At 40.3% G+C, this 18,022-nt stretch overlaps 1 protein-coding gene across 2 annotated transcripts in view; it reads right to left on the reverse strand.

Annotated features, from left to right (window-relative positions):
• Positions 1-18,022, reverse strand: part of Chchd3 (coiled-coil-helix-coiled-coil-helix domain containing 3) — a 264,171-nt gene that overhangs the window by 50,943 nt on the left and 195,206 nt on the right. The window lies entirely within an intron of this gene.

Below are 18,022 nucleotides of genomic sequence, written 5' to 3' on the forward strand. Positions count from 1 at the left end.
GATATTTGACCCTCTCTTGAGAAAATTCTTAGCTTTGAAAGATTACTTGGCTCTACCATTGCCAGATCAAATGCTGTTTGATCACTCATTTGCTTATTAGTCTATTAATGTTCTAATTCAGACGTTTATACATTATTTCTTTTACATAATATTTTGTCTTCAAGCTGGATTCTTTGTGGAATGGAAACTAAAACAGTATCAGCATCTGTAATAATAACTTATTCAACAGAAGTGAAGGGCAGCCTTAGGTACTCCACTACCGAATCTACACCAAAATGACAAGTCGCAATGGGAAGTGATGCCTTTTCTAGGGCAGGAGAATTTAGAATTATCCATTGTGACTGGCTATTTAGAAACCACTCCTCCGGTAGGGCTAGATGAGCTCTCTCAGACTCGGTGAACTCCCCTGCAAAATATACAGCAATACAAAAGAACTCAACACTGTGATACATAGGTCTAACCCTCGCCCCCTCACTCAGGCTTCACCCGTGGGCAGGACTACAGTGGTTTATTTTGTAATAAATCATTGGCAGTTGGGGAGAAGATGAAAACGAAACCCTCTTCACACCAGCGACCCCTCTGCATTTCACAATCTGGGTTGCCCAATGACAGTCACATCCAGGTTTCTAGGATGTAGATAAAATCAATAGGTATGTGATTAGACATCAGGCTCAGGGTGGCTGGAGCCACCGACAGGTCACCATTTGAGATGATGAATGGCTTTCTATCAACCTATAGTCCCCTATGATGCTAACACTTACTATAATCTTATTTGGGCTACGATTTATCTTTCTTGCACCTGATCAATAAAGATGAACAGAACAGTTGTAAGGATCGATTGTAATTTTTTATCATTTTCAAGCACAAAGGTGCATTTCTGACACGAAGACAATATTCTAAGTGGACTGCTTCTGCATTTTTTAAAAATTGCAATTTGAGTGATCAACTGCACTAGTCTATATGTGGAGAGGTTTTAATCCATCTGTGGGTCTAAAGCTACCCAAAAGCCATTTATCTTCCCGGATACTGTAACTTTAGGTTATATCATACCTTCCTCTTACACTTGCAAGATTTTCTCTCCTTTACAATATATACTGGTCATGTTGATTTTCTTTCCCAATGTTTGGCTTAAGTTCTTCTTTTAACATTTTTAACCAGGAGGTTAACAGCAGAGGTAGTTACTAACATATCACTAACAACAAAGAGAAACTCCCAGATTGCTGTGACTGGCTGTCAATAGGCATTCTGCTATTGAATTATCTATTAACATGTGGACAAAGCAGTATCATCTGGATTACTACCTCCGCTTATTTTTAGCAGTGATGTTGTGGCATATGGACAGGACTGGGTTGAAAGACTGAGTTTCTGGTTCTGTTCTGTGACCCTGATTCACTCTTACCACCTCCCCCCAGCTTCCATCTCAGTGTTTGTAGCCCATAAAATGGGGATGGTGATCTGGCACAGCTACTGTCCACACACACTGCTACAGAGGCCAAAGAAGTCATTTTAGAGAGCTGTGAAATCTAGGTGTTTTTGCAAAGTAAGACCAACATCAAAGTAAAGTAACGTCAGAGGAAAATAGCTAATTTTGGTAATTCCACTAAGAATTCTAAGTGGTCAAATTCTAAATGATCTAAAATAAATACGATGCTTTCTCACAACAATGACCTACAGAAGCAAGAGTTCTTGTGATATCAGTCATTCCCACTCCCTCCCCCTCTCCCTTCCCCCCAGCTCAAGCCCCCATAATGTCAAATGCAGGCTGATGGTGTCAAGATTTCCCACAGGAGGTTAAACACAAGAACCCGAACATGTTTTGCCTGAAAACTCAGCATATAAAGCTTAGGCCTCACATGTTCACATCAGTGACAGTGTTTCATACTGTAGAAATCTCTCTCACAATAATGAAAATCACCAGGAAACAATATTACATAAATAGCAAGGAGATAAACAGAAATATATGAAAAACATGTAGGTAGTGTTTAATTAAAGTCTTTCTTTATTCATTCAACATCAGATCCTAATTATCAAAATAGTACATGTCTTCTCAAAAAGTTTTCCATCTAACACAATAGGAAATTAAAATAATCATAATGGAAGCCCACAAGGGTTACCTAAATTTGGAAAGATAAGATGTCTCCATTGGCTCCAAAAACCTCTAAAGAATACACATTACTCATTCAAAATCAAAACTAGAACATATCAATATATATTTACCAACTAGAGGATGAATAAATGTTGAGGGCTTATACAGTAGAGGCAAGAATGAAATAGGCATATTGTAATTTATAGACAAATTGAAAAAATGCCAAGTTGAAGATACGTGGCAGGCTGCAATTTATACCAAATTTGAAAAAGTGAACTTAGTAATACTGAGTGACATATTCCACTGATGATCTCCAAGGGACAGCAGTTAGGTGGTGGCAGAAGGGATAAGAAGGGAAAAGGGGATAAGAGTTACAGGTAAGAAGGGCCACAAAGGGAGCATGGGATTCACTCATCCTTAAAATGAGGTATGGGGAGGCACCCAGCGGTTATGCTGGCTTCAAATATTTCATAATGATGTAAAGACTGTATTCCCCCTTACCCACAAGGGGGCTAATTAACAACAAATGAAATTTTATTTGGCCAGAACAGTGTATCTGGGGAAGCAGGATATATACAGAAGAGGTTGGCCTGAGTAGAGACTTTATATTTTTTCTTGCATACTATGCCCCTACACATACATATTACACAAATGTACTTTTTTCACCTTTTTGATTGTAATTTTAGACTCACAAAAAAGAGGTTAAAAAAAAAAGAGCTTCTCACAGATCACTTAACTGTCTCCTCATCTCAACATCATACCCAAAGCACAGGTATCTAGAGAACAACCAAACAGTGCTACAGTACCAATACCTAGTAGCTGCAGTAATAGGTACAAAGTAAACTACAGGACATTTTTTCCCCACTAAGGTTCTTTTTCTCCTTTAGGATTTGACCCTGGATCCCATAAAGCAATCAGTGGCTGTGGCTCCTTAGTCTCCTCTAACCTGTGACTGTTTCTCAGCCTTTACCAGGGTTTTCCCCCATCCCCATCATGCCCTTAATTTTTGTGCCAGCATCAGGTCCAACTCAGGACTTGGGCTTCATCCCTGAGATTCTTTTGTTCAGGGTTAGCACTATACCACTTGAGCCACAGCTCCACTTCTGGCTTTTTGGTAGCTTATTAAAGATGAGCATCTCATGGACTTTCTTGCTTGAGCTGGCTTTGAACTGCAATCCTCAGATCCCAGTCTCCAAAGTAACTGGGATTACAGGCATGAGCTTCTGCTGCCTTGTCTTCCCAAGTCTTTTATGACTTTCATATCCCTGAAAGATACTGGTCAGAAACTTTTGGCAAGCCTTGTACAATGAGGGATTGTGAAGTTTTTCGTGATGAATTGGGTTCCTTCACCATTAGCAAGAATTCCACATAAGCAAGGAGCCCTTCTCAGAGCAGGCCTCCAGGGCTACTTTATGCAGCTAGATCTTTCTAGATGTTGGCTTTGATCACTTCTGCATGGTTTCTGCACATCAAAGTCACTGTTTTTCCTCCCGTAATTAATCTCTTGCAGGAGATACTTGGATACTGCATCTATCCTGTTTCTCCACAAGGCTTGTCCCTCCCTTTGTGTGTCCTTTGGTGAGTCTCTTCTGCCGCAATGATTAACTGGTGCTCTGGCGATGCACTTAGTTTTAAATGGCATCATTGCACACTTAGACCTTATTGATATAATGACAATCTTCATTTCCTTTTACTCAATAATGAAAACTACAGAGGCGCATAGGAAAAGCCTTTTAAAACAAAGGCCTTCAAAGACTGGGTAACTGTTCACAGTATGGAATGGTAGGTAAACAAGAGGGGAAGTAAGGAACTCTAGAAGGATGTATCTGAGTTTTGGAAACCAATCCCCTCCTTCTATTCTGCTGCAATATCTGGACTTTCTAGCTTCCCTGAGTGACCCTCTGTACTACTGCATACTGAAGCCCACCCATACTACTGTAAGGACCTGTCCATCAAGAGGAGGATGAGAAGACTGGCTTTGGCAAGGAGAGAAAGTGGGGAGGGGGTGGGTGATTTGTGATGCTCCCCAGGGGCTGCTGAAGCTCCAGATCCAGCTGTTTAGGAGTTGAGGAGAGAGCTTCAACTCACTTGACTGTCTTGTGAAGCCCTGGACAAAGGCCAATTCTAGGGTTACTTGTGCAGTCATTTGTAGAGTCCTGAATGGAACCAGGAAGCTGCATTTCTAACAGGGATCTCAGGTGATTCTGAACCCACATTGAGGCTGGAAAGCTACTGCTTCCTAGAACAATACACAAATAATCCACTATTTAGCTTGCCATTCAACATGAAAAACCATCAGTGTCTTTGAAGAACAATGGCAAATACCACTTTTCATAATTAAATGTAGCTATAATCTTACAGAAGTGTTCCAAATTAGCGATGCTGCCAATATTGTCTACAAATCACGGGTGAAACCCTAACTCCCCCAAGAATCTGGCTTCCCACATTGCCAAGCAACACAGCACTGTGCCTCCCCCAATAGAAAATAAGTCTAAAGTACAGTAATTTCAGAAAGGCTGCTTTCATTATGTGTGTTAGCCTGAGACAGTACTTGTTTGTACACGCTGCTGTCTTATTTATTAACCATACATGAATGCTACTTTAACATCATCATTGCAATGAAGTTTGTCATTTGATGAACCCTACAATTTGTAGTGGACATACTTTCATCGACTGTTTCTAATCATTTCACAATAACTAAATTTAGATAAATAAGGAATATCTCCTCTCTTATTTCTTAAGAAGGTATGTGTATATTCCTTCTAAACAGTTGATATATGAAGTCTCATAGTCTAAGGAGTCCAGGAAAAAACCTGGGTAAGATGACCTTAAAAACAGAACTTATTTTTTGCTTTGGTAGCATATAAGCTAAAATTAGGGCTGGGATGTAGCTCAGTGACAACGTGTGCCTAGCAAGTGCAATGTCTTGGGCTTGATCCTCAGTACCAAAAAAGGGAAAGACCGAAACAAACAAACAACAAAACCCTAAAATTAGGACATGCAGAGAAGAGTATCATGGACCCAATTCACAGATCAAACTGTTCCATAATTTTTATGACTAAAGTATTTCTTATGCATGTATGGATATGTCACAATGAAATCCTTATTCTATACAATTAACATGTTAATAAAAGATAAAAATACAGCCAGGCACCGGTAGTTCATGCCTGTAATCCTAGCTACTCAGACTGAGATCTGAGCCAGCCCAGGCAGGAAAGTCCGTGAGAGTCTTATCTCCAATAAACCACCAGAACACTGGAAGTGGCATTGTGGCTCAAGTGGTAGAGCACAAGCTTTGAGCTGAAGAATTGAGGAACAGTGCCCAGGCCCAGAGTTTAAGCCACATGACTGACAAAAAAAAATAAACATAAAAATTCAGCAGGTATGGTGGTATACATCTGTAATCCCAGCTGTGTAGAAAATTTCCACAGGTATAGGCTCTTCAAAGCCTACTCCAGGCAAAAAGCACAAGATATTACCTGAAAAATAAAGTAAAAAGATCTGGAGGTATGAGTGAAATGGTATTGCACCTGCCCAGCATGTCCAAGGCTTTCAGTTAATATCCCAATACTGCCCTCCCCAAAAGTTAAAAAGAGTTAAGAAAGGGAAAGACCCACAAAGAACAGATGAAGAAAGAGGCTTGTGATCTTGAAGGGTGGCCTTCCAATGAATGGTTATTGCTTTGCATAAGGCTTATCATTTCTATGTCTGTAAGGAGCTTGACAGCCTAAAATTAAAAACCCTTCCACTCATATTCCTTCTGCACAGTCTCCTGCCTCATCAACAACAAGAGAAATTTTTGACATGATTTGCCTGGCAGTGGTATGGATTTGTGGCAGGTAAATGTGATTTAAATCAAATATTAGAGGTCTGATTTATTAATTTCTTCCTTCCAGACAGAAACCTTTATTGATATGAGCATAAAACATGTTTCCCACCAAGATTTTCTTTGAGAAGGTAGATCTCTTAAATTCAAAGTAGAATGGCAGTATCTTTTAGATGTTTTAGCCCTATCAAAAAATCGGATAAAGGCTGTCTTTCTTTATTAAATGAAATGAGTTCCTAGAAGGTGAACCGTCTCCAAAATAACAATATAATTTTTTTATATTTGGGACATTCCTGTCACCTATCCTATAGGATAGATGAAGTATCATTGGAAGAAATTTTGCATTTTTATTGTTTATATTCAAACATTTCCAAACACAGCTAGCGAAGTGCATGGGGTGCAGTAGAAGACCCCTACTCAGGCAGTACTAGTACTGCCTAGTACTAGTACTCCGGAGTGACAGAGCCCACCGCAACGAAGTTATTAACAAAGAAGCAACTTTATTGAGAAGGTTCCTACACTGACCGGTCAGGGCTGCAGCACAGGTTCGAGAGCTGACACTGTGACCCCGAGCGACCCCCATTCTTTTGTTTTTTAAAGGCAAAATCCATAAGGTTGAGCCCGGCCATGAGCAGGTGACCCATGAGATCGTAACACACAAATGATTGTACAGTCATACCAGACCACAGGCAGGTGGCCAATGAGGTTACAGTTTGTCTGTAATGGCTGTCTAGCCTATCACTTTGGTTTAAAAATGGCACCCAAATTTAGCGGGTAAGGTGGGTCTACCTTTTGGTGGGCAAAAGGCGGAGTTTACTGTAAGCACTTGCAAAAGGCGCAAAAGGTGGGTGTCGCCAGTTTGAGCCAAGTTACAACCTACCTGTTTTATGGGTCAGTCTTTAACTCAACAATCAAGGGTGGGCTAGGTTGTTAAGGGAAGGGGGACTAGATGCATTTTTTTCCACTCTGGGAACTAGGCCCATTGAGTCTAAAATCCCTAAAACAAAGGCAAAGCTCAAAATGGAATCAGACCAGCTTGGGCTCCATCTCAGGATCCACTTCAGGGGAGACTTGGGTTTTTTTGTTGGTCATGGGGCTTGGACTCAGGGCCTTCGTCCTATCCCTGAGCTTTTTTGCTCAAGGCTAGTTAGTACTCTATCACTTTGAGCCACAGATCCGTTTCTGGTTTTTAGGTGGTTTCGTGGACATAAGAGGCTTGTGGCCTTTCCTGTTCTGGCTGGCTTTGAACCATGATCATCAGATCTCAGCCTCCTGAGTAGCTAAGATTACAGGCGTGAGCGGGGCCCATCTTGTGGTGAGACTTTGAATGTCTTACTCAACACGACTACCCCATCCAGCACTCCACACTCTGCAGCACAGTTGTTATAGTGTGCTGGTTAGGAGGAAGGATTGCAGGGTCACACTGCCAATCCCTGGGTGTGCCTTTGTGGAACTGAACAGGTTTCTGAACCCCAACACATTGCCTCATATCTGCCAAATAGGGACAGTAACAATGATTTCCTAATAGCATCCTTTGGATAGGAAACAGGATTGCACATATAATAATTTCTTGATAGAACCTGGGAGCATGTAACTGTTTCAAAAAGCCATTAAAAATGCAACTCTTGCAAAGAACAAGTTCTTTTTTTTTTTTTTTCCCTAGCAAGCCAAGCACCACTGAGTGCTGTGTACATTGTCTGCCAGCCTGGTCAGCATCCAGAGTGCTGAAGCCTATCATTAAGTTACTGGCCCCTAGAGTTGTAATCCAAGCATTGGAAGGCTGAGGCAGGAGGCTCACTAGTTTGTGGGCCTGGCCCAGACTGGGCCACTTAACAAGAGTTTTTCTTCACAAAACAGACATCAACAAATTTTTTTTAAAAAAATCGTATTTTCCAAGTTAGAACCAATGACATCGAATAAAGTACAGAAGTATTTTAATGTCAAGACTTCTCATGGCCTTAATTCCCACTCTACACTGTAAATCTCCAATAAATGTTGTCTATAGTTTTAAAAAGATCATGGAACTCCAACTCCACCCCTTTCCATTTTTTTTTTTTTTGTGCTAGTCCTGGGGTGTGAACTCAGGGACTGAGTACTGTCCCTGGGCTTTTTTTTTTCCCTCCCTAAAAGCTAGCAGTCTACCACTGAAATCACTTCTGGCTTTTTGGTGATTAGCTGAGGTAAGAATCTCATGAACGTTCCTGCCTGGGCTAGATTTTAACTGTGATCCTCAGATCTCAGCCTCCTGATGTGAGCCACCAACACTGGGCTTTTAATTTTGAAGTCTCCTGTTGAAGTTCCTGAGGGGAACAAAAACCCCTCAGTCTAAGAGAAATGCAATGAAAATTCAACCACTATTCCAATACTGCACTTTTTGACATGCGACTTTTCCTTTCTCAAAGCCACATTTTCTTATGGCTATTTTTAAACTCATAAGAAACAAGCTCAAATGTTCAGGAAAGAGAAGAAATTGCCAATACTGGAAAATGATTCTCAAACTGATGACATCACGATTGTATCATTTTTTTTCACCACTAGTGGAAAACGAATATGTTATTATCCTGAATTTTGAAAATGTCAGATGAAATACTTTTAAGAAAATTGTTGCTATTTTTGCCACTTGTTCTGTCAGATCCCCGCGGTAGGTGACAAAAATGGGCCACAATTCTTTCTCCCCTTTTCTGAATTCATGCCCCTTGGGTTCCAGCATGAACAGATGGAGTGTACTTCCCCATCTCTTTGATCTGGGCCATGCTTCTGACTTGTGGTCCATGCATGTGGCCATTCCAATATGACACTTCTAACCCCAAACCTTTCTCTTGGAATCCTGCCCTGAGTCAAAACCCCCTCTGGCCTGGTGATACCAAGTTACCCGTGCTGAGGACATCCCAGCTAAGCCAGCCCCACTGGTGACCTGCACAACCAACAGGTGAATAACCTGTGGTTATTTCAAGCCACAACATTTGGTTGTCATACAGGAGAGCGGACTAAAGTTCCCACATATTCTGACAACAGGTATTTACATGTGGTCTCTGCTAGTCCATAAGCCCTACCAAGAAGATACCTTGTCTTCTTCATTATTACACTAAGCAAAACTCCTGATGTCACCAACTCACTGAAATAATATTAGAGGGACACCAGCAATTCTGAACTGTATTCAACTATACTTCAATAAGACAGGGCAGAGAGCTATATCTAATATACATGAAATAAAGCCACAATAAGAATATGATAGTTGGGCACCAGTGGCTCATGCCTGTAATCCTGGCTACTCTGGAGGCTGAGATCTGAGGATCATGGGTCAAAGTCAGCCCAAGCAGGAAAGTCTGTGAGACACTTATCTCTAATTAACCACCAAAAAACTAGAAGTGTCACTGTGGCTCTAGTGGTAGAGCACTTGCCTTGAGCTGAAGAGCTCAGGGACAGTGCCCAGCTGAGTTCAAGCCCCGTGACCGACCAAAAAAAAAAAGGAGAAATATAAAATATGACATGATATGACACGAATTAGGTCTCCCAGAAATAACTTCAGGCTGAGACACTGCAGCCTGTAATGTCCCCCCTCCCGCCCACGAAGATTGCTTAAGGGATAGGGAGCCTTTTTTTTTTCCTAGCAAGGGCCCTTTGGATATTTATAACATTTTTGGGACAATACAGGCAGACCACTAAGAGCAACTGACAAGAAAAGCATTCGGGAAGCATCTGTATCTATTTCACCATGAACCAAGTGATTCCTCAGGTCCTGTATCACCCATGGACTGGATGTTCTCCACCCCTGAGCAATGACTGCACAGTGAGACCTAAGGCTGTGAACAGTGCCTTCAACTAAAAGATGTTGTTTCTTTTTCATGTACTAAGAAAAGTAGATGATGGAAATCTGGAGCTGACATAGCTATTCAAACATACCATCAAACAATAAGGCCCTTTTGTCTGTTTCTTCCCTGCGTCCCTTGGTACCTAGGTTTTTTTTGGTCTCAGTGTACCTCCAGTTTTTACACCCACATTCTAAGAAAGGAAAAGGGGGTAGGAAGATAGAGGGTGAAAAGCCTTCTCCAGAAATTCACATTCATACATTTAGCCTGAATTATACATCAAGTTCAATCCTGACTGCAAAAAAGAGCCTGAGAACCTGAGTACTTTTGTTTTCTCACTTCTAGAGTAAAGAAAGAAAAGAAGGAATTTGCAATGGGCTTTATTGAATCAATTTATCATACTTGCCAGAGTTGAGCGGACAGCATAAAATAATGCTCAAAATTGTGTGGCTGATTTTAGCCTAATGGGAGAGGAGGTAGATCTGCCTATCTGATACCCAGAAAAAAAAGTTTCAGGCAGTAAGGGAGAAGAATGGGAATGAACACAGTGGCATGGCTCCCAAGTTTCTTTGTCCTGGCCAGCCCCGTGTTTGAATATGTGATACACTTGCTCAACTTTGTCCTTAAAAAATTTTTTTTACAATGCACAGGCACAGATATATATTAGTGCTAGATCTGAAGTGTCTGTTTTCAAGCTCTAAATTAGATCAGAAGAAAACATGCATACACATACAATGTCTTTGCAATATTTTCTGAGTCTCTGTCTGAATCTCATTTCTGTCTTCCTGCCATCACTGTGATCATACCTGTAGTTCAGAAGACACAAAGGTCAGCAGAAAAACTAGTAATTAGCTCTTGGTAGTTCTTCACAGAATGAAGTAGCACTGCAATTCTGGTGGCCTGAGATGATTCCCCAGGGAACAAGACGTCTCCTCACTATCACATATGGGTCATACAACCCCATGACAGGCACCTGAGAGTGAGAGGCAGCAAGAATTAACCAGGCACATGCTGGGCATGCGCTGACTGGTCAAAATGGTGTTGTTTTCCTGTCTACACTGATCTACAACCACCCTTAAGAACCACAGATCTCTCTCCACATACAGCCCATCTAATACAGTGCTGTTCTAGTGGCTAGTCAACTTAAGCATAGGTTTAGAACATACACCACCAATGCCAGCAAAAGCAGAAGGTTCAAAACAGTCTTATTAAGCTGGATGCCTGTGACTCACTCCTGTAATCATACCTACTCAGGAGGCTGAGATCTGAGGATATGAGTTCAAAACCTGCCACAGGCAGGGAAAGTCCATGAGACTTTCTGATTAAACGGCAGAAAGCAGGAAGTGGAGCTGTGGCTAAGAGTATCAGCCTTGAGCAAAAAAGCTAAGGGGCAGTGCCCAGACCCTGAGTTCAAGCCCTAGTACTTTCCTTGTATCTGTATGTGTGTGTGTGGGGGGGGGGGGGGGGGAGATCCATAAAATACAAAGAAGTCTTATTTATCCTTTTCGCTGTAACACCCAGGAACTGTGTAGTAATACATGATCGGACAAATATATGCAAATCTGTTTCCCTCAAGGTGAAAGGAAGCACTTAGGAGCCAAATTTAATTCTGCATTAATTGCAGCTCGGACATAATTCCAGGCATGCAAGCCTCAAAATAGTCTTTTTACTCAGTGGCAGCAGGTGGCTAAAGAGTCTGTGTCTTGTCTTTTTATATAACTACCCAGAATTAAGAGGCTGACTCTGCAATACAACCACATTTTTACCACAACAATTTCAAGAGTTATTTTTTTTTAAATCACTAATGGTCCAAATTAGAAAGTATATGGTAGTTTTAGCATTTCTCCTGAGAATGCTGTTTTACATTGTGCTTTCCCTCCCCCTGCGTGGACATCAGGAGGATCAGTGGAACAAACTAAAATCTCAGCCACAGAAGGGGCTCCATGGGGCAGCTAGCTGGCATCCTAAAGAACCTAGAACCTTTTATGACAGGGACATCTGTAACCCAGGGCCTTGATTCTATCATCTCCTGCCTCTCTCCTTTGCTCTCTTTTACTCTTACCCCTGCCTGCTCAGGAGAAGGCTGTCCATAGGACAGTAAATACAAAGACAATACTTAAACTGCCTGCAAATGGCCAACAGTGGTTCAGATTCATAGTATATCAGATCCAGTATTGCTTTTCTGAAATGTGCCCCAAGGAATAGTTTGGGTTATTTAAACCAAGCCTCACTTTTTTTTTTTTTTTTCCCTGTTAAAATGAGGTGTGTGATTCTATCTCTGGGAGAGAGTAAGCCAGGAGCTGGCTTACAGCCTGGATTCTCTCTGAATAACCAACCACCCTTCACAGCCTGAATCTCCACTAATCTATCCACACCTGAGCACAATCCTGAAAAACGATGGCTGAGGTTAGAGATTTAAACTGCATCTCTAAGGCTCAGCATTGTAGTCTGCTTTGTGTAAGCTATGTTATTTATTCTCAGTGTTCCTGTATTTCTAATAGACATTTGTGAATATCCCTAAGTGTATCTTAGTTTTTCTCAGCCTTATTTTTTTCCAAATCCATACCACTAGTGATCAATAGCAAATGACTAATTTAGCACTTTCTATTGATTTAAAAAAAAATCCTATTACATATTGTAGTAAAGACAAATGAAGATACCCTACAGGGGAAAAACTATCAGTGGCTTATCCCAACAGCGTTCCTTCTACTTCAATAATCCTGATTTTTCAGCAGGACATATGGTCAACCAAACTACATTTCCAGGTCTGCTCCCATGTGAACAGTGCTGTGAGTGACTCGTTCGCGTCAGCTGAACTCAGCTGGCCAGGAATCTTTACAGGCGTTTTGCCTACCCTCCTTCTCCCTCCAGTTTGCAACGTCGATGTGATGGTCAGGGCTCTAGCAGCCACCTTGAAATTGTAGACTTAAGAGAGGGAAACTGTCAAGAGTCTAAGAGTGGGACATGACAGAGGCCACAGCCCTGGAGGATTTGCATCTACACTTTTACTAATTCAGAGAAGAAGAACTTGCTTTCTAATTGAAGCCCTTGTCTTCCGGATACAGATTCAAGTTAACCAGGGGCACTCTTGCAGTCTTCAGACACTACTTTTCATGCACCTCATGAACTTTGATAAAAAAAAAAATCAAATGACACACGCAGAGCACCTTCTTCTCTGCAGTAATGCTCACTCCACTTATCAAAATTTTCCTTCCCTCTCTGCTCTTTCCTACCCCAAAAAAGAACAGGGAGAATTTAAAACAAACAGAAAGGATGGTTACATTTCACTCCAGCATCAAATCTTACCATCTGAAAAATGCTACATTTCATGAAAACCTCATTGTCTCCTAGGTACCTTGACAAAATTAATAAACTGCTTTTATAATTATCCTTTCATTCCATTTCTCATAAAAGAAACAGCTATTCAGAGCTGCTTCTGGTATTTCTAGTTTATTCTAGGAGCTTTAGAAACTTCACTAATTAGAGTCTCACAGTTTTGTTTTGTTTTTGACTAGTTTTCTAATTAAAATAGGAACCCTAGATTCACTGAGAGCCCTACCAGGACAAAAGGCAACCTTAGGCAAATTATCTCAGGTCTTAGTATCCACAACTGGGCAATTGCAATGAACAAATGCTCTAAAAACTCACGTGGTTTTGTTTCCTCTTATTCTCTTGTGTTCATTCCTTAAGTACTGAAAGTCTGTGCCAGACACTAAGCCAGAAAGTTGGAATATAACTATGGAATAAAACATGGCTTTACTATGCTGGAGTTTATGACATAATGGCGGGGGGGGGGGGAGACATAAATTTAGAAATCACAGAAATACATTAGTGAGACCTTTTAGTACCATAGGATCACTACATGAATTTCCTTTGTATTTTTAGTAAGTAGATTTTCTAATGAACCTCTAAAGACTTCCATTTTGTTGAAGTACCTTACTACTTATTATATGAAGTTCTTTGGTTAGCTATGATTTTATTTTCTTTTAATTTCTTTTAATTTATCTTTCTGTCAGACAATTGAAGCTTCATCTTAGAGTTCTACTTATAAAAGTATATTCTGACCCCTTTAACAATAAATGAGATCTTGATACAGATCCCATCTTTATATAGAAAGAGGCTCAAAGCCAGGTGCCAGGAGCTCACACCTGTAATCCTAGCTACTCAGGAACCTGAAATCTGAAGATTGAGGTTTGAAGCCAGCCCAGATAGGAAAGTCTGAGAGACTCTTATTGGAAAATTAACCACCAAAAAGTTAGAAGTGGATCTGTGTCTCAAGGGGTGGAGCACTAGCTTTGAGGGAAAAAGCTAAGGGACCGTGCCCATGCCCTGAGTTTGAGCCCTAGTACCTGTACAGAAAAATACAAAGATAGGAAAGAAAGAAAAAGGAAGAAAAAGAAGAAAGAGGAAGGAAGGAAGGAAGGAAGGAAGGAAGGAAGGAAGGAAGGAAGGAAGGAAGGGAAAGAAGGCAAAAAAGGAAGCTCAAGAGGTACAAAAAGAGAGAGGCAAAGTATAGTATACACTTTGAATAATAGATTTTTATAGACAAAAGCATTAAAAAATTCAAATATACTCAGAAGTGTTCTTCACATTAACACTTGTAATTCCTGGGAAGAGGACATGAAAAGATACTTTTCCTTTTTCTTTTTATTTAATAGACTTGCATAAAAACTTGCAGTTTTAGCAGAGGCGTGTATGGTTTTATAAGAAAATTAATTGTGTCTTAATTTCCACATGTGTTCCACCAGAATCCTTATCATGCAAGATAGCTAACTTCTCTAGACAGTACTGAAAATGTAGTTCTTTTCCACCTACAGCTCCCATTTACCAAGCTTAAATTCAGACATGCCCTTTATCAAATGTGAGACATTTTTCCCCTCACTATTATTTTTTTCTATAATACTGTCAGTGAAAAGTCTTACATCTTTCTATTTTGTGCTCCTCTCTCTGTGACAACAGTGTTACCATTCCTCTCACCTCTCTGGCTTCTATATCACACTCCTGAAACCTTCCTGCTCCCACTATGGGTGTGTGTCTTACTCTTTCTTCCACAAGGTTGAGTCAAAGCAATTTCGCAGTTATCAGAAGGGTTTATCAAGAGAATTTACCAGGATGTTTTACAAGACCTGTAGAGTAACTCTTAAATTACTGTGTGTTACCAGTGCAGGTCCCTCATTCTCCTGGGCTCTGGGATGTGACACAGTCACTCGAGAGCGAATGTCTTTCTTGGGAAGGGTTCAGTGATGTGAGGTTGCAGGCACATTTAATGGCACCCCAGTGATGGCTTCATGTAGAAGCTGTCAGATAAGTACTGCCAACACACCTCAGGCTGGCATATCACTGTACCCAAACTGAGCTCACATCCTGTCCTGTGGAAGGAACTCTATAAATCTACCAAACACTTACTTTTGCATCTGTTTGCCACAAGAGCTGGTACAAGCCCCTGCTCAGAAGGCTCTCTTGAAAACAAGAGTAAGAGGAAATGCAAAAGTGACCATACATACTGTAAAGGAAGCCAAGTAAACAATAACACAGTTAAACAGCAACTGTCCAGCTCTTCACTCATTCCCAGTTTCATATGAATGACCTGAAGGATGATGAGTAGGTGCTCACTTCGCAGACCAGGACTTACTCATTTCATTTGATTTCCAGCCTCCGGACAATTCTACCTTAGATAATACATTCAAAAAGTATTATCATTGGTGAGCTAACAGGGACCAGTCTCAGGGAAATGCCCCCGTCCAGGGAAGTGCCCCTGTCCAGGGAAATGCCCCCGTCCAGGGAAGTGCCCCTGTCCAGGGAAATGCCCCAAGTATGGAAAGGGGAAAGAGATCTTGAAATGCTACTTCAAAGAGCAATGTGAAAAATGAATCAATCACAGTACACAAACATGATTGGCTTCAGTTTTGTCATGCTGTTGGGGTCTTCTATAGCTCTCTACCTGAAAATGCCATGGAAAGTGGTGAGCTTTGTCATCCAACTTAGTGCTCTTTGAACTAGTGAGGTCACCTTATAACTGAAAATACAATATTGATCACAGAATGAATCACATAAGACACAAATGTCTCCTCCCCCTCTCATGGTAAATAATGGGGTTTGAACTCAGGGCCTTAGGCTTACTGGGAAAACACTAACTTGAGCCACACCCTCAGTCTAGGAAACAAATTTAAAGATTCTAACTTAGAAAATTAGAACATCTCTGAGATCATTCTCCCAAAATCTGGGTTGAGAAGCAATGAATGAATCTATCTGCTTACAAACACTTTCTACAAGACTCATAGCTGACTAGTGGACAGAGAAGAATTCTTGCCAGAGCAAAAACTAAGCATGCAGGGGAAAGAACAGCTCTGTGTTAGGGAAGAAACAAGCACTGGGAAGAAGAACAGAGATGCTCTTCTTAGAAGGCTAAGCTTGCTTTTATCCACTTTTGCCTAGAACCTACTTTTAAACATATCATTGCATCAAATGTTTATAGCAACGTGGAAGAAAAGTATTCCATGAAGAGGCTCATGCCAATAACTCATTCTCATCTAGAAATCCTACATAAGGACAACTTTCCTTAAAATTGAGCCAACCTTTGAACTCTTTTGCAGACAGGACAAAGCTGGTTGCTTTGTTCCTTGGCACCAACAGAGTAGTAACTTGGAATGCATCAAATTTATTTGCTTGGAAGTAATACCTTTCCATTCCCACAGCTAATAGGCAGTTCTCTTGAAAGGTGAGTGCCATAGAAAAGCTCACATCCCAGACAGTGTACTTCTCTCTAAGGGAATAAGATGAGAAAATTCTGGCTGACCTCGCAGTTACAAGCTAAAGGCCTAATGAGAACCTGATCCAATGAGGGAAGTAAGGCAGAGCATTCTGAACCTCAAAAGATAATTTCATCACCATGCCAAGAAAGCTATTTGTATCACCTCTTAAGGTTAGGAGGTGACACAAATAACTTTAATAACTTTAAGAGGTGACACAAATAGCATTACCTGATGAGTAAAATAGATTTACTCATTAAAACCTGGGTGCTCACCTTTTAATGCATACATTTAACACCTATATTCAATATTGTCTTAGGACCTTTACTTAAACACTCAATAAAGTTGTGGAATTGATGCCAGCAATGGGCACAGAATTACTAACAGTTTCTCCTTTGTGAATTTACCTTTTGTGGCACTCACTGTACGAGGTATACCTACAAAAAAAGGGAAAACCCAACCATAACCACTATTTTTAAAAATTACTGTTTTCTAAACAGAAATTTTATCTGATTTAACAGAAGATCTCAATCTTCTGCTTGGGAAATAGAAGCAAGAAAGATCTAGACTACAGACAAACCCTTCCTTGACTGTAATATTTGAAAAGTTTGCGATACAAAAACTGGTAAAAATCATTTTATTTGACTCCTATCCAATCGGTTTTCTTTTTTTTTTTTTTAAGCCAAGATATATTGAACATCAATGAGTACATTATGAACCGAGTATCCTCATAATGTGCTCTAGTACAAATCAATACAGTTTATGGCAAAACATTTCATATGCCTTCCACTAATGTACACTCTGACTCAGGCTTCATTTCTAGAAATATCTGAAATAATCAAGGATATGTATAAAATTTAGCTAAAATTTGTTAATCACCAAGTACGTAAGATTGAAACACAGAAAAAGCTAAAATAAGTAAGAATATATGGAATGAATGGTAGGAGTACTACGAGTATTTTTTTCTCCCAAAGAAAGGCAAAATGACAAGAAGTGTTTGATCCCTTGGTGAACAGATTTAAGAATACAGTTACACAACAGGGTTATGGTGCTCCAAATGGTATAAGCTCTCTACCCAAAGAAAAGTGGCATTTGCACATGGTACAAATGTTTCCATTCTTAAAGCCAATTCAGATAAGTATGGAGATAAAAATCCTACTTTTCCTGGTGTCTCTGAAGTTCTTCTGTTACTTCTAGTGGTACTACATATAGTAAGATATCTTACTGTATCATATAGTGGTAAGTGAAGGGGAATTTTTAAAAAGTAATTATGCAACTCCAGTGTTTGCAATGTAAGAGTCATAATGAAAAAGCCGTGGAAACAGGAGACATCAGAAAATCCTCCTTTACAAGTGAACACAATTTTGTCAGAGGAAGAGTCAAAACTACTGGAAGGCTAATGCAGATTAGACTCCCTAAGAACAAGTATAGTCATAAAGTTTGGTTTTATTGCAAAATCAGCCAAGGAAGAATTAAGGTTAAGCATTCTTTCCTCTTTTCCCCTACCATATTTATTTCTTAAGTCATATAAGAATGAACTGCCATACCCAAG

The sequence above is a fragment of the Dipodomys spectabilis genome, unplaced genomic scaffold (genome assembly GCF_019054845.1).
Source record: "Dipodomys spectabilis isolate Male_0828 unplaced genomic scaffold, ASM1905484v1 ptg000197l, whole genome shotgun sequence".
Lineage (NCBI taxonomy): Eukaryota > Metazoa > Chordata > Mammalia > Rodentia > Heteromyidae > Dipodomys > Dipodomys spectabilis.